The 15,671-nt window shown below is 41.1% G+C and overlaps 2 long non-coding RNA genes across 2 annotated transcripts in view; one reads left to right on the top strand and one right to left on the bottom strand.

Annotated features, from left to right (window-relative positions):
* The window catches only part of LOC144333385 (uncharacterized), a 100,313-nt gene that overhangs the window by 59,326 nt on the left and 25,316 nt on the right, over positions 1-15,671 (bottom strand). The gene's annotated exons all lie outside the window — the stretch shown is intronic.
* LOC144333386 (uncharacterized) lies at positions 3,409-15,423 on the top strand. Its single transcript, XR_013402005.1, has 2 exons — positions 3,409-3,542; positions 11,753-15,423. It is a non-coding gene; the product is annotated as an uncharacterized LOC144333386 (long non-coding RNA).

Raw genomic sequence — 15,671 nt, 5'->3', positions numbered from 1 at the left:
TTGCCTATCCTCTAGTATCCTTGAAGCCACTTGCCCTACTTGAACACCTTGGGGGACCAGGTACTGCCTGCCTCACAAGGCATCAGGTGTCTTTAGGGAACAGCTCTCAAACTTATTTGCAGAGGAGTCCAAATTGTGACTTTGAAATTCCCAGTTACTGGCCCTAGTGCTGCCAACCAGGATGCCACAGAGTCAGTCAGTCATACTTCAAGTGTGGAAACGTGACTCCATGTTTCTGCTCTTCTGTGGGTTGAGCATTCCTTCCAGCTTTAACTCTTCGTCGTCAGCCCTGGTCACTCCACATCATCAACTCCCCTTCCAGATGTACCACAGTTGACTCAGGATAAAACCCAAAACCGGAGGGAGAACTTGGGGCTTCACCTGTCTCCCCTGCCCTGCCGGATCTTACTATTACAGATGAAATGGTTTCCTTTTTGACTTCTCAGACATACCACAATTCTTAGAACTTGTAGCCAGTGTAAATCCCTATGTTGCTTTATTTTTTAAATGACAGTGGTTATGCTAAAGACATGCAAGATAATATGAAGTCATTTTAAAATGAAGATAATGACATGGAAAATGCTTAGGATATAACGTGAATAAAAAGTGTTAGGAACAACTGTAGATACAGTATGATCAAAAGTATGAAATAAGTATAAAACCCAAGGAGAGGCTGGGCACAGTGGCTTATGCCTGTAATCTCAACACTGGGAAGCCAAGGCCAGAGGATTGAGTGAGACAAGCCTGGGCAATGTAGCAAGACTCACCTCTACAAAAAAATTTTAAAAATTAGCCTGGCGTGGTGGCACACACTTGTAGTCCTAGCCACTTGGGAGGCTCAGACAGGATTGCTTGAGCCCAGGAGTTTGAGGTTGCAGTGGCTGCTGTGTTCATGCCACTACACTGTAGCCTAGGTGACAAGAGAGATAGAATGTCTCAAAAATAAATAACAAGGAGAAAGTACTTCAAAATGCTTATCAAGTGAGAGGATTATAGAAAGGTTGTATTTTCTCATTTATACTTCCCTGAATAATTTTTCCAGTTTTCAACAATGAAAACATTTTATGATCAAGAAAAAAAATTCTTAAAAAATGTTGTCACATTATCCTGAAATTATGCAAGTCGCTATGCTCATATTCCAACTAAACACATTTGATCGATTTTTTTTGTTGTTGTTTAAAAGATAACTGCCCCAAGCATTGGCAGACACAAAGATGATGTGATGTGGTCCCAGTCCTCAAGGGACAATCTTAGAGACACAAGTCTATAAGTGACAATATTATAAGGAGAAGTAAGAAAAGATCTAAATAAAGAGCTGTAGGAGTTCTGTGAGGGGGCGAAGATAATGAAAACATCTCTCCTGAGATTCTCAGTATTTCCACATTTCCAACCAGTTCCTTTTTTACTGATCAGAATTCACTTGAGAGCAGCCATTTTCCTCACCAGTTCCTCTACCTTCTGAGAGATGAAATTGTCAGGCAGACAGACAAAGTCTTTTATAGTTCTGCCCTTGCCAGAATGAGACTTGGAACAGATGTCCAAAGAGTTGACATTGCTGTCACTTCTGCTCTGAAAATACTAGAGTGTGTAAGAAGAAAGAACTGTCTAAAAAAAAAAAAAAAAAAAATCAAGCAGGGTGTCGGATACTTTCCAAGTAATGTCATTTTGACTTCTTTTACCCTTGGTCACATGTTCTCCACACATCAGATTATGGATTTGCAAACACCTGTATCGTTTTCCCATGTCCTCCATATATCTTGAGAACTATTTGTTATTTTCTTCAGGGAAGCCTAGGCAGGAATGCCATTTTATCCACTTTGTAATTCATGTCTTTGACACATGTTCAAGACCATAAATATTGTTCCTGGCCTCCTAGCCAGGAACAACAATTTTTCCTAAGAAATACATGAAGGAACTTGCATTACTGTTATTTTCTCCCTAACATTTAGTTCAATTTTATTGAGAAGATTTTGTATCCTTCAACTTAATTCTTCCAATGATCTGGAGTTTTTTGTTTGGTTTGGTTTTACAAACCTGTATTTTACCAAGATTTGAGGCAACTGTATAGGAAACACAATTAATTAGAAATGTAGAAATCTGGACTTGATACATTAACAGGGAAGAGACATAAGGAATACACAGAATGTAGCTCTATAGGCCAAAAGTTCTCCACCATCACTACAGTTAAACTTCAATAATTATGTTTCCTGGCAACCAAGGTGAAAAGGGAGAAAAGAACATGCACCTGTAGCTCTTGCTGTCAAAAAGAATAAAGCCTGCCAGATTTTCTGGAGAAAGATAGTATTTACTAGCTTTGTACAGGGGCTGCTGCAAGGGGTACTGGGTGGTGTCCACCACATTTCTCCACCAATACAATGACAATTTCCCAAGCCTGTTCAGATAGGACCCATTCATAAAAGTCAAGGGCGGCACAGCAAGGCACTATTTCATGGTAGTGATTCTGGTAGGCTATAGACTCATAATAGGTATTCTGAGTCTTGTCACATGTTCTTAAGTGATATACCTCATCCCTCTCACAGAGCCCATTGCAATGACTCTGAAGGAAAAAACAGCTCTGCAACAGCAAAAATGTTCCATATCCTCCTTTTATTTCCACATTTGGCCCTTCACATGGGACAAGAGATGCAGGCCACAAGTCCTCCTGCCACTTACTTGGCACTTCATGTTATACCTAAGACACCAACCAGTTTCTTCCATTCCACCCAAAGCAGCAGCTCAGAGGTGAGTCGCTGAGCTGGCTGATTTGGGCAGTCGCTTCCTCCTCTGGCCAGTGAGTTGGGAGGTAGGATGATGACCCTTTCCATTACCTAATACTGCAGCCTTCCTAGGGCTCTCACAAATCATAGTGCTTTTTTATTCTGCCATCAAAGGACCCTTGAGAGCCGAGGAGTGAGAATAGAGAGCCCCAGGGATGCAAGGCAGAGATAGCCCAGTGTGGCCCACCATAAACATAAAATTTCTGAAAATTCTCATGCTTTGTTCTAAATTCATGGGAATTTTGTTTACCTCATAATGTCTATTTTTCCCAAAAGTGGGTATGCCATTTGATTAAATATTTTTAAATTTTGAAACACAGAAGTTGCAAGTACAATATAAAGAACTTGTATCCTAATTTACCCAAGAGCAGATTACAGAACTAATGCTCCCTTACCTGCTAAAAACAAGGACATTCTCTTATATGACCACAACACAACCATCAAAGCAACACTACCAACTCATTACTACCAACTAAACCTCAGACCCCAGTCAAGTTTCACCAATCATTCCAGTAATGTTCTTTATTGCAAAAAGATTCAATTCAAAATCACACATTAATTATGTCTCTTAAGTTTCTCTCAGTCTGAAATAGCTCTTCGGTCTTTCTTTGACTTTCATGACTTTGACGCAGTTGAAGATTATGGGCCTGTGATTTTGCAGAGTATCTCAGATTGGTTTGTTTGAAGTGTCTGCGTTGCAGAAACTTTTTGGCAGGAATATCAACAAAGTGAAGCTGTGTTCTCCTCACTGCACCCCATCAGGAGGTGAGTGATTCCACTGTTTCTTTACCTATGATGCTCTCTTTGATCACTTAATTAAGGTGGTGTCTGCCAGGCATCTCCACTGTAAAGTTACCTTTCACACTTTGCAGTTAATAAGTATTTTGTGAGGAAGTGCTTTGAAACCATGGAAATACCCTAAACGTCCTCAAACTTTTAATTTATTCATTTACTTTATATGAGTATGGACTCAGAATTTCCTGTTTTACTCAATGGATTCTAATCGCTTGCAGTCATTACTTGTGATATTCAAATTATCCCCAGTTAGGCCCGGTGGAGCCCTGCAAGCCAGCCTCTGTGTTTTTTAGACATGTCCCTGTCATTCTTTAAGCATCGCCTTGCCTACTGGCACCACAAGATGTTTCAGGATTATTTTGTTTTTTGTTGTTTTTTTTTTTTTTTTGAAACAGAGTCTTGCTTTGTCACCCAGGCTGGAGTGCAGTGGCATGATCTCAGTTCACTGCAATCTCTGCCTCCCGGGTTCAAGCAATTCTCATGCCTCAGCCTCCTGAGTAGCTGGGATTACAGGCGTGTGCCACTAAGCCCAGCTAATTTTTGTATTTTTAGTAGAGACGGGGTTTTGCCGTGTTGACCAGGCTGGTCCTCAAGTGATCCACCCGCCTCGGCCTCCCAAAGTGCTAGGATTACAGGCATAAGTCACCACGCCCAGTCAGCCCTAGTTTCTTTTGATGGAGAATGACATTTAGAAGCTAAGGTTTGGGTACTAGGTATACTCTTTGCTACTTGCATGTCACTGTTCCCAAGCCTTTTCAGTAGACAGGGCTAGGGAGTGTATGTGTGTGTATGTGCATGTATATGTCCACACACATATTTATACCTTGTCTGTAAATATTGGAAAGCATGTATTTTCAACCACAGATTTCATTTTCCCTTTCCTTTTTTTCTTTCTTGGAGACAGAGTCTTACTCTGTCACTCAGGCTTGAGTACAGTGGTGCCATTATGTAGCTCACTGCAGCCTCAACTTCTTGGGCTCAACCAATCCTCTCACCTCAGCCTCTCAAGTAGCTAGGACTACAGGCACACAACACCACACCCAGCTAATTTATTTTTTAATTTTCAGAGAGAGGGTCTGACTATGTTGTCCAGGCTAATCTCAAACTCTTAGACTCAAGCAGTCCTCCTGCCTCAGCCTCCCAAAATGCTGGGTTTGCCACTGTGACTGGCCCCTTCCCATTTTTGTAATTATTTTCTGATGGTAAGAAGCCTGGCTCCCAATATCTTTGATCTACTTACTAATATGGTTTGGCTCTGTGTCCCCACCCAAATCTCATGTTGAATTGTGATCTCCAGTGTTGGGAGAGGGACCTGGTGGGAGGTGATTAGATCATAGGGGTGGGCTTCTCCCTTGCTGGTGTCATGATAGTGAGTGAGTTTTCACAAGATCTGGTTGTGTAAAGGTGTGTAGCATTTCCCCCTTAGCTCTTTCTCCTGTCACCATGTGAAGATATGCTTGCTTCTGCTTTGCCTTCTGCCATGACTGTGAGTTTCCCAAGGCCTCCCTACCAGGCCTCTTGTACAGCCTACATGCAGAACTGTAAGTCTATTAAAACTCTTTTCTTTATAAACTACCCAGTCTTAGGTAGTTCTTTATACCAATGTGAGAATTGACTAATACACTTACCCATTGCTCACTCCCTCTGTGTGCAACCAATCTCCCATTGCTAGCACCACCCACTTTGCCATGCAAATGCCTTAGCCCAGCTCACACTGCTCAGACTCTGATACCTTGCTCTGTGTGGGAGTTTGGAGGTGGTGAGCAAGTTGGTTCTCCTCCTACTCTTTGCCCAGAAGCAAAAGAGAACCACATATTAAAGAAGAGAAGTAATTCTGCCATAAGAGAGCAAGTACTCTCCACAAGAAGGGACATTTTGTGATGCCATAAATTTGCCCCATGAAGTCTGCTTATGTCTCACTGTCATGTGGAATGTGCTAAAAGTTTGAAACAGTTGAAGGGCAGGAAGGGTGTGGAAGTGGAAAATCCTAAAAAATATATAAAGAGAAGTAATGAGAGGGTGACATAAAGGAGAGAAAGGAAGTAGAAAAGAAAGACTTAGTAAGATAAGTGAGAAAATAATATAAGTAAGAGAAAGTAAAAAGTGTAGGAGAAAAAGAAGATAAAATGAACGATTGATTAACATCCCCTTTCCAAAGCTGTTCCCTGAAGGCCTAGTAAATCGGCTGGTAATGGGCTTGTAAGATATAATCTCTCAGCCACCAACTTTGGCATGTATTAAATTAAGGAAACAGCAATGTTTCTACGATGTCAGCAGTGAGTTACTATCTTTGAGGCCACAAATCCAGCTTTCCACAGAAACTCAAATGCAGCAGCCTCTGGATCTTCCCAGGTATTTTTCAAGTGCCTCCCAAGAAAAGCACTTCACAGAGCACAGGGACTCATCCTCACCAGTTGAACCATCTCATTAACCATGAGTTAATTCTTAAATTTCTAAAATAAATGCTTTTGAGTTTTTGAGAATGAAAAGAACTTCAACCTTCTGTGGTCATGGGGAAGTGTGAATTCCCCAATCCAATTCATCTCATCTGTTTCGTCCTCCAGTTGGCCCTCTGCACCATTGATCGGTGCTGCCAACTCCATTTGTCTCCATGTGCCCACCTTCCATTCCACCTCATCTTACTGCAATCTAGTATCTGCCACAAGCTCTTCATGCATGGAGGGTCAGAATCCTATTCTCAAGTAAAAGAATCCTTATATAATGACCTCTTTGCTGCATCTGTCATAAAAAAAAAAACAGTAGGAAGAGCCCATGGGTTAGAGGATGAGTATTGGCAAAGACCAGCATAGAGCCTGAGGAATGCAGCTGAGACGGGGCTAGTCCTCATGGGCAGCAGGGAGCTAGGCTTAGGGTAGCAGGGATATAAGTGGCTTCCCATGTGTAGTTGTACTGGCTTTGTGAATACTGCAAAAGAGTTCCCCTCCTTTCTCCTAAAAAGAGGAAACTAGGTTTGGCTAAACAAGGATGCAGTTCGTGGTTACAGGGGCTCTGGTGCATTGAGTGTTGTTCCAGTGGCTTCAAAAGACAGCCGTGGCAACTGGGGAACCAACCATGCTGCTCCAGGGCCTGCCATGTGCTCACCATCCACCCCAGTCCACTGTGTCTCTGCGACTCTCCCTATCCTGACCTGGCAGTGGCTATCATGGGTCTCTCAGAGTCTTGGCCCTTCAAGCCTGAAGAATAGCTTTAATAGCCCAATGTTGCCACTGCCTGAGTGGGGTGGTGGAATGTTCTCCTCATTCACACCTCATCACAGAACCAGAGACGGTGGGGCAGATGGAAGGAGTGCATCTGGGTATTATTCTGAAGCTGAGGCTTCATAAGGAGGTGCCCATATGTCTCCCTCCTCCACTATACTGAGAAATGGGTATCACACCTTTGTCTTCACTGGGTCATTTCCTTTCCCCCAGCCCCACTCCTAGTGCCTCACACACATGGATACCTAACCTGCCACTTACTCAAACTGCAACTTTAGATCAATTGGGGATGAAGGAGGCATACTATTCTTAGAAGTCTTTACTGCCATCTGCTAGAAAATTGTCAGAAAGCCCATACAAATGTACAATGACTATGTGAATGGCACCCCCATAGTTGTGCAGTGTGTAGCTTTCTCACCGCAAGCTGCAGTCTGTTCGATGGATGAAAAAAATTCAATGCTTGTAGCCAATGCTTATATTCATTTTTGCTAATAATTCTAAACTCTCAAAACGGGGTTCCCAGAAGTGCTAACAAGGAACAATGATCTAAATTAACATTAATTACTCCCTTTAGGTGGAAGATCCACCAAATATTTAAGTTCAGATCAGCCAGAAACTGCCAGCACAAGGGGCTTGAATGATTTAATAAAACAGCCAGTGATAGATGTGAATGTTTTCATGGCTTAATGATTTTTTTTCCATGTGGAACTAGGCAGCTGGCAGTTTGCAGACTATAGCAAGCACAACATCAAAATTTGTCCTCAAGTTGTTCCTGCTGGGGGCTGGAAAGAGAGGACTGGCAGGGTGTGGGCCATCCAGCTGAGCCCGTGGTAAGGGGCGCTGACAGGGTCGTACAGTGCGTGTTTGGCTGAGTAGGGTGAACAGGTTGCTCACCAAAAGCTGTGTACCAGAAAGACTGCTTGGTCCAGCAGAAGGCAATGTTTTCTCATTTGTCTGCCCATAGGGGATGCGGTTTTCTCATTCTCACAAGGACTAGCACCATACAAGAGATTCCAATTGTCACTGCAATGCTGAGCCTAGTAACAGCAGTTCCCTGAAATTAGCATCTCTTGTGCGATCCACAAAACCAAACACCCTGGCTCTTTCTTTCCCTTTTCTACATGAAATCATTCATAAGCCTGTCATGAAATCTCTGTGTTCTAAGTTCAGCTCAGTGACTTTGTGAGCTGGAAACTCTCTGTTCCTGCAGATTACTCTTTTCTGCTGTCTGTATCTCAAGAGACTGACCTTCAAGGGTGGCGTTAAACAAGCTTACTTGCCTCTGACTTCCATCTGGTTTGGCCAATGAGAGATGCTGGCAGACCAATAGGCTGCCAGGCGGGCTGGAGCAAAGATTGATTAATGCTTCCTCCCTGTGGGCCACAGGTTGGCAGTGTCCATGTCATGGGCTGAATTAAGTCCCCCCAAATTAATATGTTCAATTCCTAACCCCCAGTACTTCATAATGTAACTGTGTTTAAAGATGGGACCTTAAAGGAGGTAATTAAATTAAAATGGGATCATTAGGTGGGACCCTAATCTAATATGACCAGTGGCCTTATAAAAAGAGGAAATTTGGACACAGGTGTGGGCACAGAGGGAAGATCATGTGAAGACTGGAAGGAGAGAGGCCTTAGAAGAAACCAACCCTGCCAGCACCTGTATCTTGGACTTGTAAGAACATAGATCTCTGTTGCTTAAGTTATCACATCTGTGCTAGTCTGTTATGGTACCTGAACAAACTAATACAATCCCTCTACCAAAGTCACAGCTGCAGTCCATGCCCCCACTCCTAGAGCTCCAGTTCTCTCCTTGGGCTTGGATCATGGCATCCTCTCCTTACCCCTTCAGGCTTAGGAGAAAGCAGGAAGGGTCCCTGCTACTGCTTCCTTACCACTGCTGGTTCCTCTGAACTGTGCACATGCCTTTGTAACTGCCTTTATTCAACTCTTATTCAGTTACCCCACTCCAGTGTACCAGGTATTACTTGCAGGAACTTAGATGGATCCACTTGTTCCCCTCACTATTTGCCTGAGCTATTCCTAAAAGGTAATCCTACCTAGTAGAAATAAACCAAAATGGCTTATCAGGTGAGCCCCCTTCTGTCACATTACTGTGTAAAAAGTATTTTCTAAGATTTCCATGGTGGCAAGAAGCTGCTGGAATATGCAACCTAACAACTCTGCAAAAATAAAGGTACTGAATTGTAACCAATGAATGAGAAACTGACTGCTTTGACAAAAAAAAAAAAAAAAAAAAAAAAAAAAGTATGCTATGGAGAGGACACTTTGAAGGTGAATATTTAGAATTGTTTCCACCACTGAGAAATGTTGGTTCTGAAAACAGTGTTACCATTATTAAAAATTCTGATATGTGCATGTGCTGAAAACTGAGAAATGGAATTTTTCTACATTATTTTAAAATATTTTAAATGCAGGCTGGGCACATTAGCTCACATCTGTAATCCTAGCATTTTGGGAGGCCAAGGTGGGAAAATCACTTGAGTCCAGGAGTTCAAGACCAGCCTGGGCAATAAAGTGAGACCCAGACTCTATAAAAAATTTTTAATTTAGCTGAACATGGTGGTGCTTGCCTGTAGTCACAGCTACTTGGGAGGCTAAAGTGGCAGAATTGCTTGAGCCCAGGTGGTCGAGGCTGCAATGAACTATGATCATATCACTGCACTCCAGTCTGGTGACACAGCAATATCATCTCTTATACAAACAAACAAAAAACCTTTTAAATGTACAATTTCAGAGAGCTTTGGACATATCTTTATGTCCCAAAAAAAGGGTGGAAATCAATATATTAAAAGAATATCTCCACTCCCATGTTTATTGCAGCCCTATTCACAATAGCCAAGATATGGGTTCAACTTAAGGGTCCATCAATAGATGAATGGATAAAGAAAATGTGGCATATATATATAATGGAATATTATTCAGCCATAAAAAAGAATAAAATTCTGTCATTTGCAGCAACATGGATGGAACTGGAGGCCATTATGTTAAGTGAAATAAGCCAAGCACAGACAGACAAATAGCACATGTTCTCACTCATGTGGGAGCTAAAAAAGTGGATGATTGCTAGAGACCAGGAAAGACAGGAAAGAGGGAGAGATGAGAGGGAAAACAAGAATATAAATGTGTTTATTACCACTGAACTGTACACTTAAAAATGGTAAAGATGGTAAATTTTAAATGTCTATTTTACCTCAATAAAAATAAAGTGTAAAAAAACTGAGAAGTGGGGTTTTCTAAATTATTTAAAAATCTTTCAAATGTACAATTTTAGAGAACACTGAATATATCTTTATCTGTCTCTGTCTCTACATATCTATGTAAAAATGGTGCATCAATCAGACTTCTTTGCCTTCTGACTTTCTTTGGGTTTGGTCAATGGGAAGCACTTTGATTAGAATATAAGAACTATTGATTGACCCAAGGCAGATGAAAATGTATTGGTAAACTTTCAACAGACCCTTCACATAGCTGGTGGATGTGGGTGAAAAAGTGAGTCTAACTTAGCAATTACAGCCAATAATGCCCTTCTTGCATTATCTCTGTAGTATTGTTTTAGCCATGAGAATCACTAAAGCCAGGTATCAAAATAGACTGATCTTAGAAGCAGACTTTTGAATTGTGTCACCAAGTGTTATACCAAACTTTTCAAATGAAGCATATTCAGTTCAGTTACATATAAATATAAAAAGAGTATACAACCTTAATAGGAAAGCAGAAAGCAAAAAGGGTTTTGTACCATCAAGAAAATAATATTATTTCATCTTTTCCTCATTCTTTTTCGTTTTTTGTTTTTTGAGACAGAGTCTTGATGTGCCACCCAGGCTGGAGTGCAGTGGTGTGATCTCGGTTCACTACAACCTCTGCCTCCCAGGTTCAAGCAATTCTCCTGCCTCAGCCTCCCAAGTAACTGGGATTACAGGCCTGCCCCACCACACCCAGCTAATTTTTGTATTTTTAGCAGAGATGAAGTTTCACCATGTTGGACAGGCTGGTCTCCAACTCCTGACCTCAAGTGATCCACCCGCCTCGACCTTCCAAAATGCTGGGATCACAGGCGTGAGCCACCGCCCCAAACTCTTTGCTTCATTCGTTAACATTTTCTCTTTGTCTGTTTTTAATTACTATGTTAGTTCAATAGTACATAGAACATATATATAATTTACAAATAACAAGTATTGGGAGTATCTGCTTAAAAACCTTTTCTGAATCCAGGGATCCATCCAAAATGCCTGGAAACCACTGAGCATTACACCATAAGGGGCTGTAAAATAAAAAAAATCTGTACCCAGAATCTTAGAACTTCAGATTGACACATTCAACGTGTGTCAACGAAAGTGGGGGATGTGAAGGAGGAACTGCCAGCGCCACGCAGCTTCCCACATTAGTCAGGAGAGTATGTTCATTTAGTTGAACCACCATTTCTCAGAACGTTTTGGAAATATTTGGAATGTACTCGGAGGCCTAAGGGACCACCCAGTCAAAACCCAAACGAAAGTCTTCCAAAGACAACATGGGACAAAATGAGGGTCAGCTCCTCCCAGCTCCACATCCGGCCAGCGGTGGGCTGGGCAGGGCAGCCATCTTGTCCCACTCTGGCCACTTCCGCGCATTCCTGACTGTCACAGGGGGCCTGAGCCTGGGGAATGAATGTTATCACTGCAGGCAGTGTTTACAGGTGACAGAGAACACTCCAGTCACGTCAGAGAGAAGAGCCATTTAGACTAGACTAGGGGGCAGTACCCCTGGAGCTGAGCTTTCTTGCCTTTCCCCTAATGTCTCCAACGAGACTCCGGTTCCAGGCGGTGCTGTGGACAATATGCTTATTTACTGCCTGACCTTTCAGACAAATGGCTGTGAAAATACTTTGGTGGCTTGGAGATACGACTATACAGTTTTGTAGTGAAAGCTGCTTCCAAACTGCTTTCTGTTATTTTTTCAGGATTCCTCACTGATTAAAATCTGATTACAAAACAAGGGACCTAGAGAGACGTTCACTTCACTACTTCTCTACAGATGCCTCCTGCTGCTTCCAACTTTTCTCCTTTAAGGCAGGGTGAATCCAAATCATGGTCTCAGCCCTGAAGGAGGCACCAAAGCAGTTTCGTTGCCCTGCAAAAAGCTTCTAGAGGAGCTCATCTTAATGCCTGAAGAAACCAGCCGCCTTTGCAATTATCTAAAAGGAATTGAGTCATTTTAACAAGACATTATTTCAGCCATCCATGGTCACAATCATCTCTTTGAAAAAAAAATACTGGTGGTTTGTTGTTTTGTTTTTTTGTTTGTTTGTTTTTAATATCCATTATGGAATGGTCTGATTAGACAATGGGGTTTCATAATCTAAGGAGGTGAGCCCATCCCTAACCTCCTGCTGTGCTCAGGGGTGGGGCTTCTACACACCAGGAAACTCCAGATAAATGGAAGCACAAACTGCTCTGCCCAAAACCACACTCTGTGGTGCCAAGGCTGGCAGATCCTGCCATTTTACAGACTAGGACCTCCCAACTGGGTTTTCCTCTTTTTCATCCCTGCAAAGAATAAGAAAGCACATAGTCCCAAGTCCCTTTCTCAAGATGACCCTCCAAATGGACACCTGGAACAATCAAACAGCCTCTGACCAAGAGGCATTGTTATTTACTCCACACACCATCCTCCAGCTTGTTGCAAAACCTGTCTGCCTTCTCACTGTGAAGGGTGATGCACACACTTTTAATCCATTTGGCTTTTTGAAAAATGAAGGTGAGGCCTTGATTTACTGTGGTTTGCCTACCCTACTCTATAACGCCAACAGATTATTGGGACTGGTGGCAGCCTTGTCCATCATGTTTTATGGCTGGGGCCATTCCCATCTTGGCTGGGAAGCTGAGAGTGGAATTTTAACTATGAATTTTCTTGTGTTTAATAGGCTAAAGTCAAAAGGCCACATTCTGCCTTCAGATATGCATGAACAACTTCCAACTGGAGTTACTCATGTGTATCTGAATTTAGTTAAAATATTCCAACACCTAGCCACCATTAAATAACATACTTTTTTTTTCTTTTTAAACCTTTTTAATGTGCATATGGATGAGTGAAACAGCATGTATAAATCAAAATTATTCACTCTTTTTGAGGAAATGTTTGGTTTTTAAGAAACAGTCATTTGGACATTTTACTCTCCAGTCCTGCTCATCTATTCTACCTTGATACACACTAACCACTGAGCTTCTTCAAGCTTATCTTGAAGGGCTTATTAGCCTCTACCCTTCCTGTTACTTAGTGGGCAGCTGTGGTAGAGTGGAAACACACAACAGGGCCGGATTCAGAAGAAGCAAGATCAAAGTCCAGCTCTAATAATAGTTAAATGAACTTGGGCAAGTCAATTAATCATCTCAGTATCTATTCATCTGTAAACTGTTGACTTCATAAGATTATTGTGTGAATTCAATAGATAGTGTTACCTTTTATTTTTTTTCAAAAGAACTTTGCCTGTTGCATATGCAAAAAAATGTAACAAACAAAAATCCAATGCTGATGAAGATAGTAAGGAGAAACGGTCACACAATGAGAGAAGGAGTATAAAATGGTACTACTCCTTTGGAAAGCAATTGCAATTAATATATTGATAATATTGACCATTTAAAAGTGCCCTCTTTGATCCAATAATTCCACATATGAAAATTTGTCTTTACCTCTATATGTAAAGCTTTTCTTCATAGCATTTTTATCATGGAAAACAAGTGGAAACAATCCAAATTTTAAGCAAATAAGGGAATGTTTAAGCACACTGTCATATACACTTAACAGAATACTTGGGTTAAATTCTTGTAATGTTAAATGAATAAAAATTAATTCAAAATACATATTCTGCATGATCACATCTTAGTAACAGAAACAACAAAAAAGCCTTAAAAAGGACTAGAACAAGTAGAAAAAATTTTTCAGAAGTAATTTTTAGAAGAAAATCAGAAAGTGCTTTGGATACAAAGAATATAGGAACATTTCCCCTCTTTGAATACTTAATACTATCTACATAGATGGCACAAAGTATATATTAAATGAATTTTTTAAAGTGTTATACGTTAGCTCCTAATTAGCAAGAACACGCTGCTCAGCTAACTTTTCAATTAATCAAAACTTTACTTTAATTAGCCCTGGAAAATAGGTTTTTGCAGTGGTTGTATCTTATTTTTCCATCCAGCTATCTATAGGATCATAGAGATTCAGGCTAACACATTTGGCATTTGGTCAAATGGCAAAAGCTTGGATTTAGCCATTGTAACAAGGAGCAACATCAAAGGAATTCTGAAACATTGCTCCCCACATACAGCATGGCCCATGTCATTTGATCTTCAAGAATGCAGAGCAGTGGGTGATGAATGTTCATGACAGGAGAGCCAATGTATACATTTCCATCAACAGGAGGAATGGGTGCAGGCCAAACTAGCAATGGGTAGTACGCTGTAAGCACAGACAGCCATTTGCAGAGGTGTCAGCATATTGTACAGAATTATACATAAGGAGGGACATGTGATAAATAAAATTTCATTAATTTATAGAAATAAACCAAAGCATCCAAAATAGGCAGCTCCATGCATATTTGGTCTTCTAACCCACAAGAAGTAATATTTATTGCCTTCATATGAAAGCCAACTTTAGTGATATTCCTTTGTGGTAATATTATGATATACCATTTTGTATTCCTAGCATGTCCTACAACCCTCGTTATGGTGCACTTATGAGCAGAGCACCACAGTCAGTACACCAAGAAAATAAAAGGTAGTTTGTATTGAGACAACCCACTTAGAGAAATGAATTTTACAGAGGGGAGAAATAATGTCTCTATGGCAGAAATTAAGTCAGTTCTTGAATTTCAAATGGAAGTGTCTCCTCACAGCTGAGTTATTTAAAGAGCAAAAGACCAAACATGCACCTCAATTACAGGAAATTAAAAGCCCCGTGAAAGCTCACAAAATCATCAAAAGTTATAAATGAAAGGTAGCTTATAAATCTTCTATTACCCACCACACAACACATACACACATTTTTATAGATGAGGATACAGCCCAGAAAGGTTAGATATTTTTCCAAGATCACACAGTGAGTAAATGGTAGAGCCAGGATTCAAACCCAGGACTCTTGGCTCTCTCTGTTTTTCTTGCCTCAATGCTCCACAAATACCAAAGGGCTTGCAAGCTGCAAACCTGAACCAGTACTGTTTATCAGACATTTGGGAAGAATTGTAACATGATGGAAAGAGCTTTCAAGTCAGACTGGAGTTTAAATCCCGACTTGGTCACTTACTTGTATGGCCTTGGATAAGTCAACCTCCGGGTCATTTATAAAGCAAACATCGTGACTCCTATCCGCAGTGTGGTGGTGAGAATCAAATAAAATAATGTACACTAAGTGCCAAGCAGGGGGCCTGGCACACCATGGGAACTTGAGGAGTATCTATTATTACTATCACATTACTTCCTTGGAGGCATACCCAAAGTCCTGAACTTTCAGTCTTAGCCTGGAAAAGAGAGTATGGGTCCAAATTCTTCATCCTTCTCGACAAAGCCTGTGTGGATGTTTCTGTTCACGGCTGTGCTGCGCCAAAATAAATCTAATTCAATCTGGACCATTAAATGCTTGGCACCATGTTTTACGCTAATCTCATCAGTTGTTATTTTCAGTTTCTAGTTTACCCAAACAATCCATTTTTAGAGTTAGTGACCAAAGCTGCCAATAAAATAGACTTATCTCGAAAACACCAGGATCCTCCTGAAGGAATGTCAATACACACATGTAGCATACGGCAATGCTTTATAAGAGTTTGACCACTGGCCTGCAGTTGGCCAGCTCAACTGTAAACTCAGTACTATTTTGGGGTATTA

This window comes from Macaca mulatta, chromosome 12 (genome assembly GCF_049350105.2).
Source record: "Macaca mulatta isolate MMU2019108-1 chromosome 12, T2T-MMU8v2.0, whole genome shotgun sequence".
In the NCBI taxonomy this organism is placed as follows: Eukaryota; Metazoa; Chordata; class Mammalia; order Primates; family Cercopithecidae; genus Macaca; species Macaca mulatta.
This window is presented reverse-complemented; position numbering and strand designations above follow the sequence as displayed.